General features: G+C 31.9%; 1 long non-coding RNA gene across 1 annotated transcript in view; it reads right to left on the bottom strand.

Annotated features, from left to right (window-relative positions):
- Positions 1–9,243: 9,243 nt before the first annotated feature.
- LOC124423455 overlaps positions 9,244–17,554 on the bottom strand; it is a 25,676-nt gene continuing 17,365 nt past the window's right edge. Inside the window, exons 2-3 of the long non-coding RNA XR_006942092.1 lie at positions 15,593–15,674; positions 9,244–9,542 (exon numbers count right to left, since the gene is read on the bottom strand). This is a non-coding gene — a long non-coding RNA (uncharacterized LOC124423455). The remainder of the gene's footprint in view (positions 9,543–15,592; positions 15,675–17,554) is intronic.

The raw sequence follows: 17,554 nt of genomic DNA, 5'->3' as shown, positions 1-17,554 counted from the left end.
ACGGTATGTTGTACGGTCCGATGTTCAAAGACATGGATAAAATGGATAAAAGATAAATATGTTGCTGAAACGTGTTACTCAAAAGCAATTGTATATACGAATCGATAATTAAACGGAGTTAACTTTTTTTTTTTTTTTTCATATGATAATCACGACGAATCAAATTATTAATTTCAATCTAATAAAACCAACCCGTTCGCTTACCCGACGTTCGCTTTTTGTCAAACTATTATATTATATCGAGGAAAATTTCCTATTGTTTATAACGAATGAATTAACATTTTTATTTATTATAATCCACGCATTTTCATCGTTATATTTTATCATAATAAAATAAAAATCGTCGTATATAATATATGTATACGAGAAGAGTAAAATATATATCTATATATATATATATATATATATATTATTTCAATGTAGATCGTTTAAATGCGCATACTCACTGTGACTATTGCCCTAGGAAAGAGGTCGACCAGGCGACGTTCGCTAGTGCACGTATGACACTGAAATTTAGGTGTCAACGTATAGTGAGAATACAAGAAGGAGAGAAAGATAGGTGTAAAGGCATAGTCGAAGAGGCACGCGCACACAATACCCGTCAGTCTCAGACCCGTTCCAAACAAACGTATATTCTACTTCGGCAGTTGTGTGCAAATGTCACTCATGTTCATGGACGTGGACGTAGATGTGGAAGTTATTGCAATACATAAACGCGTTTCCTATTTTCTTACGTAAAATGTATTTTGTCCGCCAATCTTCACGGATCCATCTTCTTTCCCTTAAAATATTTTCAATCGTACGACTTAAACGAAATCCATACATAAGTAATATAACCAAATCATTTTTCCTATCTTGAAACTTAAAAATCTATTCATGATATGATACTATATGTATATATATATATATATATATATATTCGTTTGATTCTACATTTTACTATTCATTTCGAATTTATGTTATGCTACGTAATCGATGATCCTTCTTTGACCTTTGTCCTTTTGCTCTTTCTATTTCTCTCTTTCTTTCTCTCTTTTTCTATTTCGTCTGAAGTTCTACCCTTTCGTATCCCTTTTACCTTCCACTTGATATTTTTCATTTCGAATTCCGTAAATCAATGACGTTCTATTTCAAATGGACGGCTATTCGCAAAATATATCATGATAACGCATTCGAGATTACACGTATTTATAAAATATATATATATATATATATATATATATGTATATAAATATTATATATATATATATATATAAAATAGATATTTTATTAACGGATTTCATGTACGATTAAATATTACGTGAAATGTATCTTTATATTTTAATGATTGATTTAGAGAAAGGATAGATGTCAATATATACGCAAATCAAACGTGCTTTGTAATATTCCTACGTACTCGATAATTTGCATTTATATACGATGAGCTTATGATGTGTAAGTTCGTCCCAGAGATTTATAAGCTTCGTGGGGTCATTTTAAAAGCACGCGTGCGTATAAATGCCCGCGTTGGACAGTTTTCTCTAAAATTTATCGGGGAATAATTCAAGCGTACTATAAAATGTTTCGGCCGATATTTTCGTTGAAAATCGCCTAACCACGCGTCGCATTCATTCGCGTTTTCGACATTTACGCGGTCACGTAATTTTTCACTCGAGCTAACTCGAACGCGCTTTCTTTGCGGCGGACGGTACAAATTGAAAATCATTAGCTTGAAATTGAGATACGAACGGTTAAAAGTTCATCGTGCTTTCTTTCTTTCTTTTCTTTTTTTTTTTTTTTTTTTTGTTTTTTCCTTCCTTTTTATCTTCTCTCTCTCTTTCTCCACTCCTTTCTTTTTCTGTCAGCTCATTGAACGCATCAGCTATGTTCTTTTTGCCACGTGTATTGGACGCCATGCAGACACAATGGACGTATCGGTTCGTTAACTCATGAAGACCTTCAGATAAATGCCTGAGGAGTTTCCCTTTCCTTAAGTGCCCTTCAACGCTTAATTCCGCTAGATTTAGCAGAATCCAGCCTATATCTTCCTGATATATATTTTCTGCCAGTAGAAAACCCGTATCTCCCCTTTCACGGTTTTCATTCAGAGAGAGAGAGAGAGAGAGAGAGAGTCGAGGAAAGATTTTCCCTTGGCCCGGAGTCTGCGAAAATAAATACGTGATTCGAGCTCTCTTGCTCCTACGACCCTTTTCTCTTCTTTTGGCTTTTACTTCTTTCACCATCGGAGGACGGCCGGTCGTATATCAGTTGACTACTCGCTTGTCTAGCTCAGATACCGCTCGACTAACCCCCATCGGGAGAGTTCCGCGAAAAATTCTCTCAAACTCGGAGATTCCATTAAGAAACCGTGTACGCGTTAGACGTCGAAAGCAGGAACGTCTTTTGGAGATGCGGGATTAAAAACTTAGCTTCCTCATCTCTCTCTCTATCTTTATCTTACTCTTATCCTCTATCTATCTCTCTCTCTGTCTCTCTCTCTCTCTCTCTCTCTCTCTGTATTTCTCTACTCTCTACTCTTTACTCTTTACCCTCTACCCTCTACTTTTACCCTTTGTCCTTTCGTTCAAAGAAAACGACGTGGATATTACAGTCGAGGTCTTTGCAATCGTGTTTAGCCAAGCGAAACGGTTCGAGCATAAACACCGACTCTTATCGGCAGCTATTCATAATTAAATTTTAATGAGGGATGAGTCGTCGGACCGGACGCGAGTGTCCAGACTTTACGGTATATCGGCAATGCACTAATTCATAGTGCATTAGTGCGGCTGCACCTCCGGTGGCTTTAATGGAGCCTGCCGGCAGTTCCTGAAGGGAAGGGTTCCGCCCTCATATCTCGCACATCCTCGAAAGGTCTCGCATAGAACAATCTCCGTTCTGAAGCTTCTATACCAGATTCTCTCTGTACTCGCTTGTGCATCGAGTGGAAGTGGCCACAATCGAGTACTGTGTCGCGTAACGTTACTGTACGCCAAGTATTAATGGTCCACCGAGCATGTCCTGAATGAAACACGTTCATCCAACCGCGAATTAATAAACTTGCATTCTGCCTATCAGGAAAAATTGAACGATCGATAAGATAGATCGCTTATTTTCCTATAATATTTCTTTTTAATTTTCTTTTTTTTTCTTTTTCCTTTTTTTTCCTTTTTTCTTTTTTCTTTCATACCTACTTTTTTTTACTATCACCATTACCTTTTACTAACACTTACATCAACGCCTTTTGCCTTTCTGATATAGATCGCTTAAGGATTACGAGGATATTTTTCACCCACAAACCAGGATGGATTTATCCATACGAAATTAGAACGAAGTGTTCTTTCCTCTTATCGTAAGAATAAGAACGCAGCGAGGAAAAGAAAATATCTTTTAGAACGTATAAACTATACGAGATACCTACTAAACTCAAATATTATATATATATATATATATATATATATATATATATACACTCTCGTGAATCCCGTCGGATATCCTAATAACGATTCAAAGAATGGAAGATTAAACTTAATGACTGATTTGTAAGGTAATTTTGTGAGATCGATAAGAAATATTATAAGGAGATAAAAGTGTTACTTCGCTTTTTTTATTTATTTATTTTTTTATTTTTATTCTTCTTTTTTTTTATTTTTTTGTACTTTTTTATTCATTTCTTTTTTTTTTTTTTTTTTTTTCATTTTTAACCGAAATAACACGCGTAAATATTAATAGAAAAGAGGAAATTTTAGGGGGAAAAAAAAAAAAAGAAAAAAGAAAATGCATAGATAATGCGTGCAACGCGTTAAGCTTTCATTTCATACGTTTCTATGATACTATGACATATAGTATTTTATGGGTTGGAAATCGAAGAGGGAAGTATAAAGAGGCGTGTCAAAATGACGCAAGTATTATCGCATCGTTTAACCTATTTTTCTAAAAGAAAAAGGAAGAAAAAGAAAAAGAAAAAAAAAAAAAAGAAAATTGTGCCTTCGCAAACTAAAAGATATCGTAAAAGGTACTTTATAAAGGGAACAGATTTGACGGTATTATCGTTACAATCGTTTCGGTGACTTTACGAGTTTGCTTTTACTTTGAATGGTGGGAGAGATGTTAAAGGGCAAAGGATATATGTATGTATCCATAATGTAGTTTTAACGTCGTTTAAACCGACGTACTCGAAAACCGCAAGAGTTTTATGAAGCGACGACAAGAAAATGTGAGAAGCCGTTACGCTTGGATTAAAGTTCCTATCGTGTAAGGTGAGCTATTGTTAGAGAGAGAGAGAGAGAGAGAGAGAGGAGGGGGATGTTCTTGCTTCTCTTTCTTCCTCTTTCTTCTCTTTTTCCCTTCTTTATCCCTCTTGTTTCTCTCTCCACATCTCTCTTTTTTCTTATTCAACCTGATAAATTCGCAAAACACACTTCTGTGGCTTAATGTCTCGCGACACACGTAATCCGATAAATACGAAGTTAGAGAATGAGAGAGAAAGAGAGAGAAAGAGAAAGAAAGAAAGAGAGGGAGAGAGAGAGAGAGAGAGAGAGAGAAAGAGATAGAGAAACGAGATGAAATTCGTTAATCCCTATTTTCACGTATTCCTACCACCGTCATTTATCTGCTTGTATTTATTTTGTCGAGGGATTAAAAGATTCAAACTCGAAATTCGTCTCGTGCGTAGCGGTCCAGTTTACCTTTAATACAAAAGGAAAATATCGAGAGACAAAGAGAGAGAGAGAGAGAGAAAGAGAAAGAAAGATAGAAGGGAACGTCGTTCATAATTGCGTACGGTGATAGTTGTAAAATTTCCCAAGAGAATTAATAGGAATATCGAACTGAAGATAACCGTAACAATGGGGAAATTCGCTCTCACGCATCGAATGCGTAATACGTGATTTGCAATTCTCTCTCTCTCTCTCTCTCTCTCTCTCTCGTTTTTTCTTTCTCTATATTTCTCTTTCTATTTTATATCACTACGTCCGGAAAATCCTGGAGAGTTATAGTGACTTTACGCAACCGGTCTTCTGCTTTTTCCCTCTTTCTCTCTCTTTCTCTCTTTTTCCTTCCTCTCTCTCTCTCTCTCTCTCTTTCTCTTTCTCTTTCTTTCTCTTTTCTCCTCTGTAAATCCGTCCTTTTGCCACGCTAGAAGGGAAGCACTTTAGTGCAATCCTTCGCCGTAAGAGAGAAACTCGAAGGGCTCACATTTTCGAGATATCGCCATCGTCTATTCGCGTATACTACTTACCAACTTATATACCTATATATATATATAGGTAAGTTGGTATGTGTATATATATATATATGTATGTATGTTTATATGTATGTATATAAATACATAGACATATATATTTACTACCAACACGCTATCTCGACCTCTTTCTTCGAATAATAATACGAACATCAAGCGACGGGCTTGCACGCTAAATACTCGCAGAAGGCAACTGCATAATTGCTTTTCATTCATCCATTTTCTCCAGGCTCTCTTCCTTGTTTTCCGCTCAGTGCATTCATAGAAGCCGCCCACGATCGCGTTACTTCGTTCGTCGAAACTTTACGGATCCACAAATACATTTGAAACTTCTTCAACTTTGTGGCAGATCGTGTACGCGGCGTAGCCCCGTCATTTATCAACGAGATTTCAAACATTTTCAAATCTATTTGTGTATCTCTTACACAGGCATACACATTCTCTTTGTCCTTTAGTGCGAATTTGTATTTAAATTTAACGCGACGAATTCTTACTCGTTTAAGCGTATAATTTCGTTGTTCAGAAAATTTTCGTTTGTAAAGGAAAAAATAAAAAAAAAAAAAAATAAAAAAGAAGAAGAAGTGTCTTATAGACGAAGGAGAGAAAAAGGAAAATAGAAGAGAAGAAAAGATAAAAAGAAAAAAAAAAAGAAAAGAAAAGAAAAGAAAAAGAAACAGACAAAGAAAGAGATCGGAGAGGGTTCTCGAAAAAAGGTACAAATCCCTTGGTCCTCTTTTATAAGTTAACGATACAGTGCCGTCACTAAAAGCGATCTTAAAGTTTCCACGGAAAATCAACAAGTACGTGGGATTGAAGAAGTTTTCTTCTGAGAAAGAAAGAAAATAGAAGTAAGTACAAAGAGGGTGCAGATCCTGCTTCGAGATTTCAAAGAAAAGACGTGGTTCGAACTATAAAACATGGGATCACCGATATAAAGTTTTATTAGCGAATTCTTTCTCTCTCTCTCTCTCTTTCTCTCTCTCTCTCTCTGATCCTTCCACACGTTTTTCTTTCCTCCTTCCCCCCTTATAGTTATCCCCCTCCGTATTCTTTTTATTCTATTCTTTGAAGAGAACTTTGGCCTTTCACTCCTCCTAAGGCAATTGGGACTTATCGTGCATCGTGCTCAGAACACTATAAATGCGAAATGACAGAAGTCAACTAAAAAAGGGAAAAGTATTGTATTATACTTGCTCTGACAAGAACTCTATGAAAAACAAGAATGAGAGAATAACAGATCAACGGTTTTTTACATTATAATTTTTTCATCGTTGAAGTGAATACTCGAACGCTATATGGCACCGAGGGATATTATAAGAGTTTCCTATATATAATAGACTTGGTAAAGTTCTACGAAAATGAAACGAGGACAACAGCAACTATAACAACAATAACAACAACAACAAAACAGAGAAAAAATAAACCAAAAAAAAAAAAAAAAAAGAAGTGCCAAGGGAAAGAGAAACCGAGAATGATCTAACGTCGTTGCTAGATGAAATAACTTCCGCTTTGTCTTATTAGTGTTGACTAATAATTTATTTGCAATACGTACATACATACATAAGTATGTATATTTTTCTACTACGTGCAACGTTCTGCAACATCGACGTATAAGAACAAATAACCATATCCCATTGTGATATTTTTCAAACTTTTATCAGACAACATATTTTTATCTCCTGATAGGGAGATATCGTGAAACATTGGATATAGGATGTATCCTGAAACTTTTTTATTAAATAACTTCGCACCGACAGACAAATAACAGTAGTTTCAATTCTCTTCAGGAAATTACGAATATCTATCTGAAAATTGTTTATACGTTGAAAAATATATTATACATACATAATATATTAACGTACGTATATAAAGATTTATATTTAATCGTATGGATTGAAAATGAAAATCATTTTGACGATTAGATTTTGATTATCGGAAAACAAAAGATATTGATTATAAACGAAAATAATGATTTCTTAATGAGAAATTAAATATTTTCAAATACACTTTAGAAATAGATATTAGATCAATTACTTATGTTAAATGTGTTATTATTTTATAATAATAATAATAATAATAAAAAAGAAAATTACGATATTCATCTATTTGTTCATTATGTCAAAACTTTATTTACTTTTTTTTTTTTTTTTTTTTTTTTTTTAATTAAAAGAATCTGTATTAATATTTTTCTATATACTCGTTTGTTCTCACGTTACTCGAAAGTTTAATGAATAACATCATATCGAGCATCTTCAATCACAGACATTTAATTGAGAATATTAATTAATGAATAATAATAATAATGACAATGATAATGATAATACTAATAATAAGAATTACGGATTATTAGCATTAATAGCTATTATAAACTACAATACACTGAGTTATCACTGCTCAATTATCTATACGTATATTCATTATTTCTATTTGTTAGATTTTTACATATATATATATATATATATATATATATATATATATATATATATATATATATCAAAAGTACGCTTCATCGAAATGAAACAAATATAACGAAATTGATTGTTAAGTACCAGGTGAAAATTACTCTGTTATATTATATACCTATTGCAATATATATTATAGTTACATGCATACAGAGAGATTCTTTTATTATATTCGTTTAAAAATCAAATGAAACAATTTCGAAATATGAATATATTCTAATAACAAATACAGTGAATACCTTTTGTTACTATATACATACCTTTCGTTTTGATAGGATTTTTCGATTTTACTGTGAACTAGTTATATACCCTCCAGGTTGATTTTTCTACAACACATCACATGTTTTTCTACCTTCGCTCCCAGATATGCATACTTCGATCTTACCCCGGGGCTTTTCTCTCTTTACTTTGTACCCCGAGAGATGATACGAAAGTGATGTGAAAGGTTTTGTTTATTTCACTATTCTGTTATTTTTTGATAACATCGATTTTATCGAATATCATATCGAGAAATACAAAAATCAAAAAAAAAAAAAAAAGAAAAAGAAATATCGAAACAAATCAGTCATATATATGTATATATTGTAATTATATAACTAAATTATATTATAAGTATATATATATATATATATATATATACCTATACGTACCATATATAAGAGTACAATGTGATAAAATCTTTTTTATGGTTTAGCATTGGTAAATCAAGTACATATTCTCTTTCGATTCTGTAAACTATTCTCAGATCTTATCGATGCTACTATTCGCCAAAAAAAAAAAAGAGGGAAAATAAACGAAGGAAGGTACTAACCAAATCCTACGTTTCTGTAGGAGGAAAGAAAGTGGAACAGTGGGATCTCTACTGCGTGTCATACATTATTCAGAAGGGTTCATCATAATCGTGGAGCAAGCAAGAAGAAGAGAAGGAGAGAGAGAGAGAGGGAGAGGGGCAGAAAGAGGGAGAGAGGTTAAAGGATACCTTAGTTTCTCACGAACTTAAAAAGAAGCCAGATAACTCAGTTATGTGTTTGGCTGAAGTATGGTAGAGAAAAATTGATTTCACTAACGTTACTGATATAATCGATAAAAGAATTTTAAATAGAAGAACGTTAGAAAAAAAAAAAGAAAAAAGAAAAAAAAATAATGATAATAATGGTGATGATGATAATAAAAAAAAAAAGAAAAAAATAAATAAAAAAAATAAAAAAATAAATAAGAAAAAAAAAACAGGAACTATACCGATGATTGATACAATTTTGTTTTGTATCGAAGTTTACACTTAAAAAAAAAGAAAAAAAAAAAAAAAGAAAAAAGAAAAATAAAAAAAAAAAGTTTCACTTCGTGTTGAACTTTGTTTTAAAGTAAATTAACGAATATCAAATATTTATATTCAATAATGATTTACCATTTTACGTATTTACACTTTTTATTAATTTATCTTAGTCACGTCTTTTTTTTTTTTTTTTTTTTTTTTTTTTTTTTTTTTTTTTTTTTTTTCTTTAATACCTTTCGACGCATATATCTTTATATTATTCGAAGATATTCAAGTACATTTTAAAAAAATGTATATTCTGATGAAACTAGTAAAGTCGCATTTTGCATTTAATAGTCCGTTATACTAGTTCGTAACCAATTAATTCCGTTCATTTCATCAACACGAGAGACTCAATTCGTCGAGAAGATACTATTAAGGTGAGAAGAAACGGTGGAACGCCATTTATCGTTGGAGTCGTGGCGGCTGAAACCGTTTTGTCTCAGTATTTCTTCGAATGGCGGTGGTTTGGGTCCTGCACTGGAGTAAGGAAGAACAACAGCTGTGACTAGGGTGTAGTAACTCCAAGCTTCCTGCAGTTCAGGAATGTCTATGGCCGATAGAAAGAATGTATATTGACCAATTTCAAAATTCATGATTTTAAGATATTTATGAAATAAAAAAAAATATAAATTGATAAATAATAATAATAATAATAATAATAATAATAATAATAATAATAATAATAATAATAATAATAAAGAACTAAATCGTACAAAAAGGAAAATATATATAAAATGTGACTTCGATAATACGCAAGTTTAAGAATTTTAGAATTAAGTAAGAAAGAAAGAGTGAGATGTGGTTTAGACCATGCAATATGTATTACTCGTACGTGCACGATATTCTATTGGTCTTTTATTGTTATACGCCATTCTCTGTCTGGTGGTTCTCTCTATCCCACAGTAATCCCATGGGAACATTTCTCCGTTGTCCTTGAAGCGCGCGCGTTTCTATTTTTATGGGCCATAAGGGAAAATAAGTGCGACGAGGAAGGTCTTGGATAGGTAAGGAGCCATGGATAGAGAAGACTCGTAGACTCGTAGACTCGTAGACTCGTAGTTTTAGTAGAACTTCCCAGGGACATTTTAGATCACCTACCATTGCCTTTCCCTTCCGTTCCCTATTTTTTTCCTTTTCTCTCTCTTTTCTTCCTCTCTCTAACTATCTCTCCCTCTCTCTCTCCCTCATTCCCTCCTTTTTTCTTTTCCTATTTTTTATTTTCTTACCTCTTTCAATCTTTTCTTACCACCACTTTCTCTCTCTCTCTCTCTCTTTCTCTCTCTCTCTCTTTTTTTTCTTTCTCTCTTTTTACCTCTTTTTTTTTTTTATCGTCGCATAAAGCACGTACGGTACGTACGGCTGATCATCCCTGACAATAAAAAACTTCTTTGCGGTTTTCGTCCAGAAACTTGTTTTATGAAAATCGACGCCATAAAGTATCGAGCATTATCTTTTTCAATACGAACCTCTGTGTCATACTGTGTCACCTCGATCTTACAGAGTTCTCGACCTTTAAAGCCAGGATTGTGAAAAGTTTAAATTTCGCCACGAACCATCGTGGAATCTTATCATGACGTTTCTTCCATCGAATGAATTTCTTTTTGAAGAGATGTTAAATAATTCGAACCAAAGCCGTTTCTCAAATGGTGATTAAATTTCTTCGCTTCAACTGCTAAGTGTTCGCGCAGGTGTCCAAGATTTCTCGAAACCATTTCTACAACCCCTTTGAGCAGTACAAACGTAGCTTGTACAACTTAGGGAATTTAATACAAATCTAAATGTAAATTTTGTATTTTACGCTGTAGTAATAATATTCCCGTTAATTTACATACTAATATATATATATATATATATATATATATATATATATATATATATAAATACTTTTATTTAATAATTTAATAATTGTATATAAGAGATATCGTTCTTAGTTCCATGACATTTTGAAATACAGTTTAACAGTAAAATATTCAAAGTTCAAAGGATTCATTTAAATGTTCGCATTGACGAGCTAATTAAATTTGCAAGAGAATTCAAATCGTAATTATCATTAGCTGTTAGAAACCTTCTTGTTACCGAAATTAATTCGATTGCTATGTTTCTGGACGTTGTACCTACGATTTTCCGGTTGATTAGAACAACTGGCCCTATCAACATATCACGCTTGCAAACCCTTCGACAAGTACCTCTATAAATATGTCTGTGTATGTGTGTCTACATATACATACGTAGATGTAACTACACGATTTCCTTTACTGGCTCTCTGATATTGGATAACAAGATAATTCGACTGTAGTAATGTCGCGTTAAGATTTCCATAAAAAGATTAAGACTACATATTCCTTCCGTGATTTTTATAAAGCGCTTTCAGTTTAAAGAGCTTGATATATTTCAAAGGAGAGAAAAAAAAAAGAGAAAAGAAAAATAAGAAGAAGAAGAAGAAGAAAAAAAGCTTAAACTAAAAGGCTCAAAACTTTTATACACTTTCACGAACGGTCACGAAAAAGTTCTTCGAAGTTCGTGCAATCTCCTTAGAAGCACTAATTAATTCTCTATCCGTCGCACGTGGAATTGATATGGCTAAATTTTCGAATCAATTCTCTCCCTCCCAATTAAATGCCGACGCGTGTTATATATATATATATATATTTTTTTTTTTCTTCTTTTTTTTTTTCTTTCTTTCTTTGGGATCAATATGAATGAACTCGAAATGCATTCAACCGGCGCATTTTCCCACGCTAATTAATACAACTGCCTGCGGTTTTCCACGTGGCAAATTTCATATTTATACGCAAGTAGAAATATTACAGTGAAACTATGTGAATTCTAAAAGAGATGGGAGAAAAAAAAGTACTCGAGAGAGAGAGAGAGAGAGAGAGAGAGAGAGAGAGAAAGGAAGGAAGAGATAAAAAAGATTAATATCATGATTAATACGTTATCGATGTACATTTAGAATCTTTTACCTTATTTAACGCGTTATCCATTAAAACTTTTTGAGCTTTCATATATAGATACGTTCATTAGCTTCCTGATATTCTATTCGAATGAATAATATATTCACCCTTTCGATATAACGTAAAATTTTGTCGGAACGTTTATCTTTTCACTTTATTACGTTTCGACGATATGACGAATGTGTAAAATTAAAATAAAATAGAAAGAATAAACGAAAAAAAAAAAAAAGAAAAGAAAAGAAAGAAAGAAAGAAAGAAAAACGAAAAAAAAGAAACAAACAAACGAAAAGACAAGGGAAGAAAAAGCAAAAAAGAATCGTAATTGTTTGCATGTCAAGGGTCGTTACGAACTATAAGATCTTAGAACGTTCTAGTTGGCTTAACTCTTGCTCGAGAAGGACCAGACTGAGACGCCCCAAATCGGATGTATACACTAGTTGATTGAGGCTTACCTACCACCTTCTCCAACATCACTACTACCCCTACCTCCGTGTACTCTTCTTCTACCGTTCTCCATCTTTCTCCCTAAACCCATCGTTTCGCGACGTCCTTCACCATTTCAAGATTTCTCGCTATGCAGCAACTTTGATTAAATAGATTATTTGATTGGATTTATACTAGAAAAGGAAAGAGAGAGATAGATAGATAGATAGATAGATAGATAGATAGATAGATAGAGAGAGAGAGAGAGAGAGAGAGAGAGAGAGAGAAATAAAATGAGCAAAATTACATATTGTTTTAAGCAAATAAAATATCTATTGAAATATTGATTTTCTTCGGTTCGATTGACGTTTCAATTTCAATCGTGAATAAAATTACATTCGTAATTTGAAACTAAATAAGCTATATTGAAAATTATCAATTAAAATGCTATAAAATATATATACATATATATGTAATTTATATGTATATTTATATATATATATAATGCTTGTAACGTTTTTATCGTTGAGTAATTTTCTTCGTGTTAATTAACCCAAGATTTCTAAGATGTTCAGGATAACTGAACGGTTGGTACGGACAGGCAGGTTCGTTACCTCCTTCGTTTTACCTTTTGCAACGTAGCAGAAAAAGCGAAGCCACGGTGACGGAGTAAAAGAAAGTAACACTAAAGTCGTTCTCGTCGATCCTACGGATTCATTATTCACCGGAACGGAGTAGAGGTCAGATGAGAGAAGGAAGGATAGGGTATACGAAAGAAAATGGAAGGTGGAAGAACGGAAGGAGAAAAAAACAAGAGTGAGAGAGAGAGAGAGAGAGAGAGAGAGAGAGAGAGAGAGAGAGAGAGAGAGAGGGAGAGAGAGAGAGAGAAGGAAAGATTCTAGCTAGAAACTTACGCTTGACTGACGAATAATTACTACCCTATGGGCAAACGATGACGTCAGTAGTAGTTACTTGAAGTTTAAGTCAATCACTATCTCACTTTACTCTTAACAGACTAAAGAAGCTTCTTTGATTTTTCATCTCAATCGAAGATTTCTCGTTCTAATACATGAATGAACGATCAACAATCGATTGTTGATTATTGACAATAATTTATGCTTGTTTTTAATAATTACATTTATATATATATATATATATATATATATATATATATATATATATATTTTTTTTTTTCCAATCTCGTAAAAAGGATATTTAGATATTTAAAGCATCCCTTCACTTGACACTTTCTTTTTCATTGTCTTTATTACTCGTAAGTCCTAAAAGTATCCATGTAAATCGTCCTTGAAGATTTCTCAAGGGGTGAAATGTTAATTTACGAAATACGTCCTCTTTACGTTCACATTATTCTTTGAAGATAGCTTTCAAGTCGATTGCTCGCCACAAAGAGAACAAAGAAATATCGCGGAGAAATGTCTAAAAAAAAAAAAAAAAAAAAAAAAAAAAACAAGAAAAAAGAAAAAGAAAAAAGAAGAAGAAAAAATTTATTCTGCAACTTATTCAGAAGGAGCGGGGGGAAGAAAAAACAGAAAACGAAAAAATATATATATATATAAAAAAAAAAAAAACGTTCTTCTCGTATAATGATATCGAGGAACGTTGGAACCAGTTTCTAATCTCGTCACGTAGATACTTTGCAACTCCCATATTTCTCTTAATCTTTGAAAGGACAATTTGGACGACTCACAAGGAAAACTGTAACTTGTACGTTACACACTATGCGCATCGTTGTGTCTTGACTGAATATTAATTAAATTTCACAATGCTTGGCATAAATGCGCGCGCATTCGATGTATACGAAGGCATTGTATGATCGTATCTTGATGTATATGTTTATACATACACTGTGTAACCTATACAGTGTGTATTTAGTTCGTAATAGGACCACGGTGCAGTTTGCATATCAATTCTCTAGGTATAAACTATACCGATAACAGTACTATCGCTTGCTTTACCTATGATCTAATTTGTCACAGCTAATCATTATCTAACGAATTTGTATATTACTAATTTCGAAACGAGGACATAAACAATGAAATACAATGTTTCGAACATAATCATGTTCAGAGATTTAATCATTTATTCGTTAAATAATTATCCATAATTTTCTTTTCCTTTTTTTTTTGTTTTTTTTCTTCTTTTCTTATTTTTTATTTTTTATTTTTTTTTTTCCCCCTATTTTTAAAGGTACATATACGTTTTATACAAGATCCGATTATCTTACCTTTACAATTCTTTCAATGTCCTTATAATCAAGGCATTATATATTGAGTTACTTTTAGATTATCTTTTAATAGATTAGTAATATATAAAATAGATATGAATATAATATAAATATAAAGTATATAAAATAATATAATATTTTAACAGAGTTATAATATTTATTAAATAATATCTGTTAATGGATATAAAATAATTCTGATTACATATCAAGATCTATAATATCGTCGTAATATGTTATAAAACTCATCACATTCTAATTGTGATTTTAAAGAGATCTTAAAAAAAAAAAAAAAAAAAAAAAAGAAAAAAAATAGAGTAAGAAAGGAAAAGAAATAACGTAACTCTTTGTTTATATTTGAAGGGGAAAAAAAAAATTTCACAATTTCAAAAGTCATCCGAATATTTCTGTAATTGACAACGCCTAGAAAAAGAATTATAAATTACACATATAATTTAATTTTTTGTCTCTTTACGCCTAACCCCATAAAGTTTTAATTAATATATAGATGTAAAAAAAGAAACCTTGTGACAACTTCTCAAGGTTCTCTAGCAGTACAATCAAACGGTAAATGGAAAACGTTTGCACGGGACAGTTCGATTTGGAAAAGCGAGAACTTAAGAAACTTAAACCTCATTTTTCCCCACAGGGATCTGTACTTTTAATTGTGTTTGTATGTCTCTTTGTTCTTTCTTTATTTTTCTTCATTTTTTCGTTATTGCAAAAAGAAATTCTTATTTCATATAAGTATCGCGTTAAACTTTTTATTTCTTGATTCCGTTCTTTACGAGACACTTTGAGTATATAAACTTTCGAATGCAAATCGTCGATATTTTTTTCTTTCTTTTCGTTATTTTTTTTTCTTTCCTTTTCTCATTTTTTTCTTTTTTTCCTTTTTTTTCCCCTATAGGAAAAACAACGAGTATTATCGTATCACTGATAGATATGAACACAGGCACATATATTGGAAAAACAAACCTTAGTTATAGATTCTCAGATGGGTGGTATCAACGTCGGGAAATCAACATTTTCTGTACTATCAGCTATAGAATATCCATTTCTGAAACAGAAGCAACATAAAATTTAAAGATTTTCATCGGTGAGCGTATATTTACGGTCGATTTTTTATCATTTCATTACTTAACTTTTGCTAATACGTATACACATATATATATATGTATGTATGTATGTATGTATGTATGTATGTATGTATGTATGTATGTATGTAAATAGGTAGGTATGTTCGAATAATATCGAACATTATAATTTTACTATAATTCTATGAATCGATACGATTCTATGTCATTGAATTTTTCTAATAAATATATCAAAGTAAATTACCACAAATGATTTGCAGATTGAAATTAATTTTAACATACTTAAAATAATATAATATGTATAAATTTGGGTCTCTTTTTACACGGTAAAATTTTTTTACTTTATTTTATTTTTTCTTTTACGATTTTTTTAACGCTTTAGATTTTATTCACACGTTTTACTTACTTTTTACATCGTTGCAAAAAACCCGCACGATCAGTTCGCAAAAAATGCCACGAAAATTGTGTCTGCGTATTTGAAAGTAGAAAAGAAAAGGAAAGAAAAAGGAAATATTTTTCTCAGCGCATTAACTTTTCTTTTTATGCGTTTGTCAAACAAAATATTTTTAGTGAATGCGTTTGTATATTTTAAATTGACTTTTATATATATATTTTAATCTATATAGATTGGATCAGTTTGACACGAGTTTTATACTTTTTGTAAATCGATTTTTACGTGGACTTTTTTTATACGATTTTATTTATTTATTTATTTTTTTTTTCCTTTCATTTTTATTTTTTTCTTTTTTTTTTTTTTTTTTTTTTATTTTCTTTATACGGCACGCATCCACCGTGCAAAAAAGAGACCTATGTCTATATAATACGTACAAACGATGAGAAAAACGAACGATACTAATATTATTAACCACAGTATCATTTCTCTTTTTCTTCTTTTTTTTGTTTCCAGTGTTCGCATTCCGTTTCGGGGGACTTTTCCGAGCGTGTGGCAGCTCTATTACAGTCATCTTCGACGCAAGACGACTGCTAGTTCTCATAGGGAAGTATCCGAGATCGTCATCCCTCTTCCAAACACGAAACCATTCTAACGGAGGGATAAGTTTTCGAGAGAGAGAACTCAACGAAACAAACACATCGTATTAACATAAGACGTATATTATTATCTAATCGTTCATTGTCAAAATTAATTCGCAAAACAATTGACGCGTTTATAGGATATATATATATATATATATATATATATATATATATATATATATATATATACAGCGTGTATGTATCATTCAAAAATGAATACTTTCGTTTATCATATCGTATTGTTGAAGAAACGATAAGGGAAGTAACAATCGTCCGATTATTTTCGCACGTTGACTCGCATCATCGAATATCGATACATTCGATTTACTATGTCCACAGAAATAGCAAACCGATTTTCACGAGTCTACGTCGAAGTTACTAGCGTTACCGCGCATAAGCCATAAACGATGAAGACGAAGAATCATTATTATTAGAATTCGATATCAATGATATAGTTCGCATTGAATCGGTAAAAGAAAAAAGGAAAAAAAGCCGATTGTGGGGTGGTGGGGTTTAAGATAGGGAACAAATTCTTGTAAGGGATGTTGCGTTAACTGAATACAAGTTGGATTGTGAAAAAAAAATTGGACTATGAAAGGAACGATTTTGTATCGAATGGTATTATTCTATAAACAAAAAAAGAAAAAAAAAGAAAAAAAAAGAGGGGAAAAAAAAATTATGAGAGAAAATATGATATTCGGTATCGATCGTTTATTCAAGACTGATAGGAGGTTACATAAAAACTGCGTCAGTCAATTTATAAAACTATTCTGTTACTATTTGCGATATATCTATGATTAAATTTAAA

This window comes from Vespa crabro, chromosome 4, assembly GCF_910589235.1.
Source record: "Vespa crabro chromosome 4, iyVesCrab1.2, whole genome shotgun sequence".
Taxonomy (NCBI): Eukaryota; Metazoa; Arthropoda; class Insecta; order Hymenoptera; family Vespidae; genus Vespa; species Vespa crabro.
This window is presented reverse-complemented; position numbering and strand designations above follow the sequence as displayed.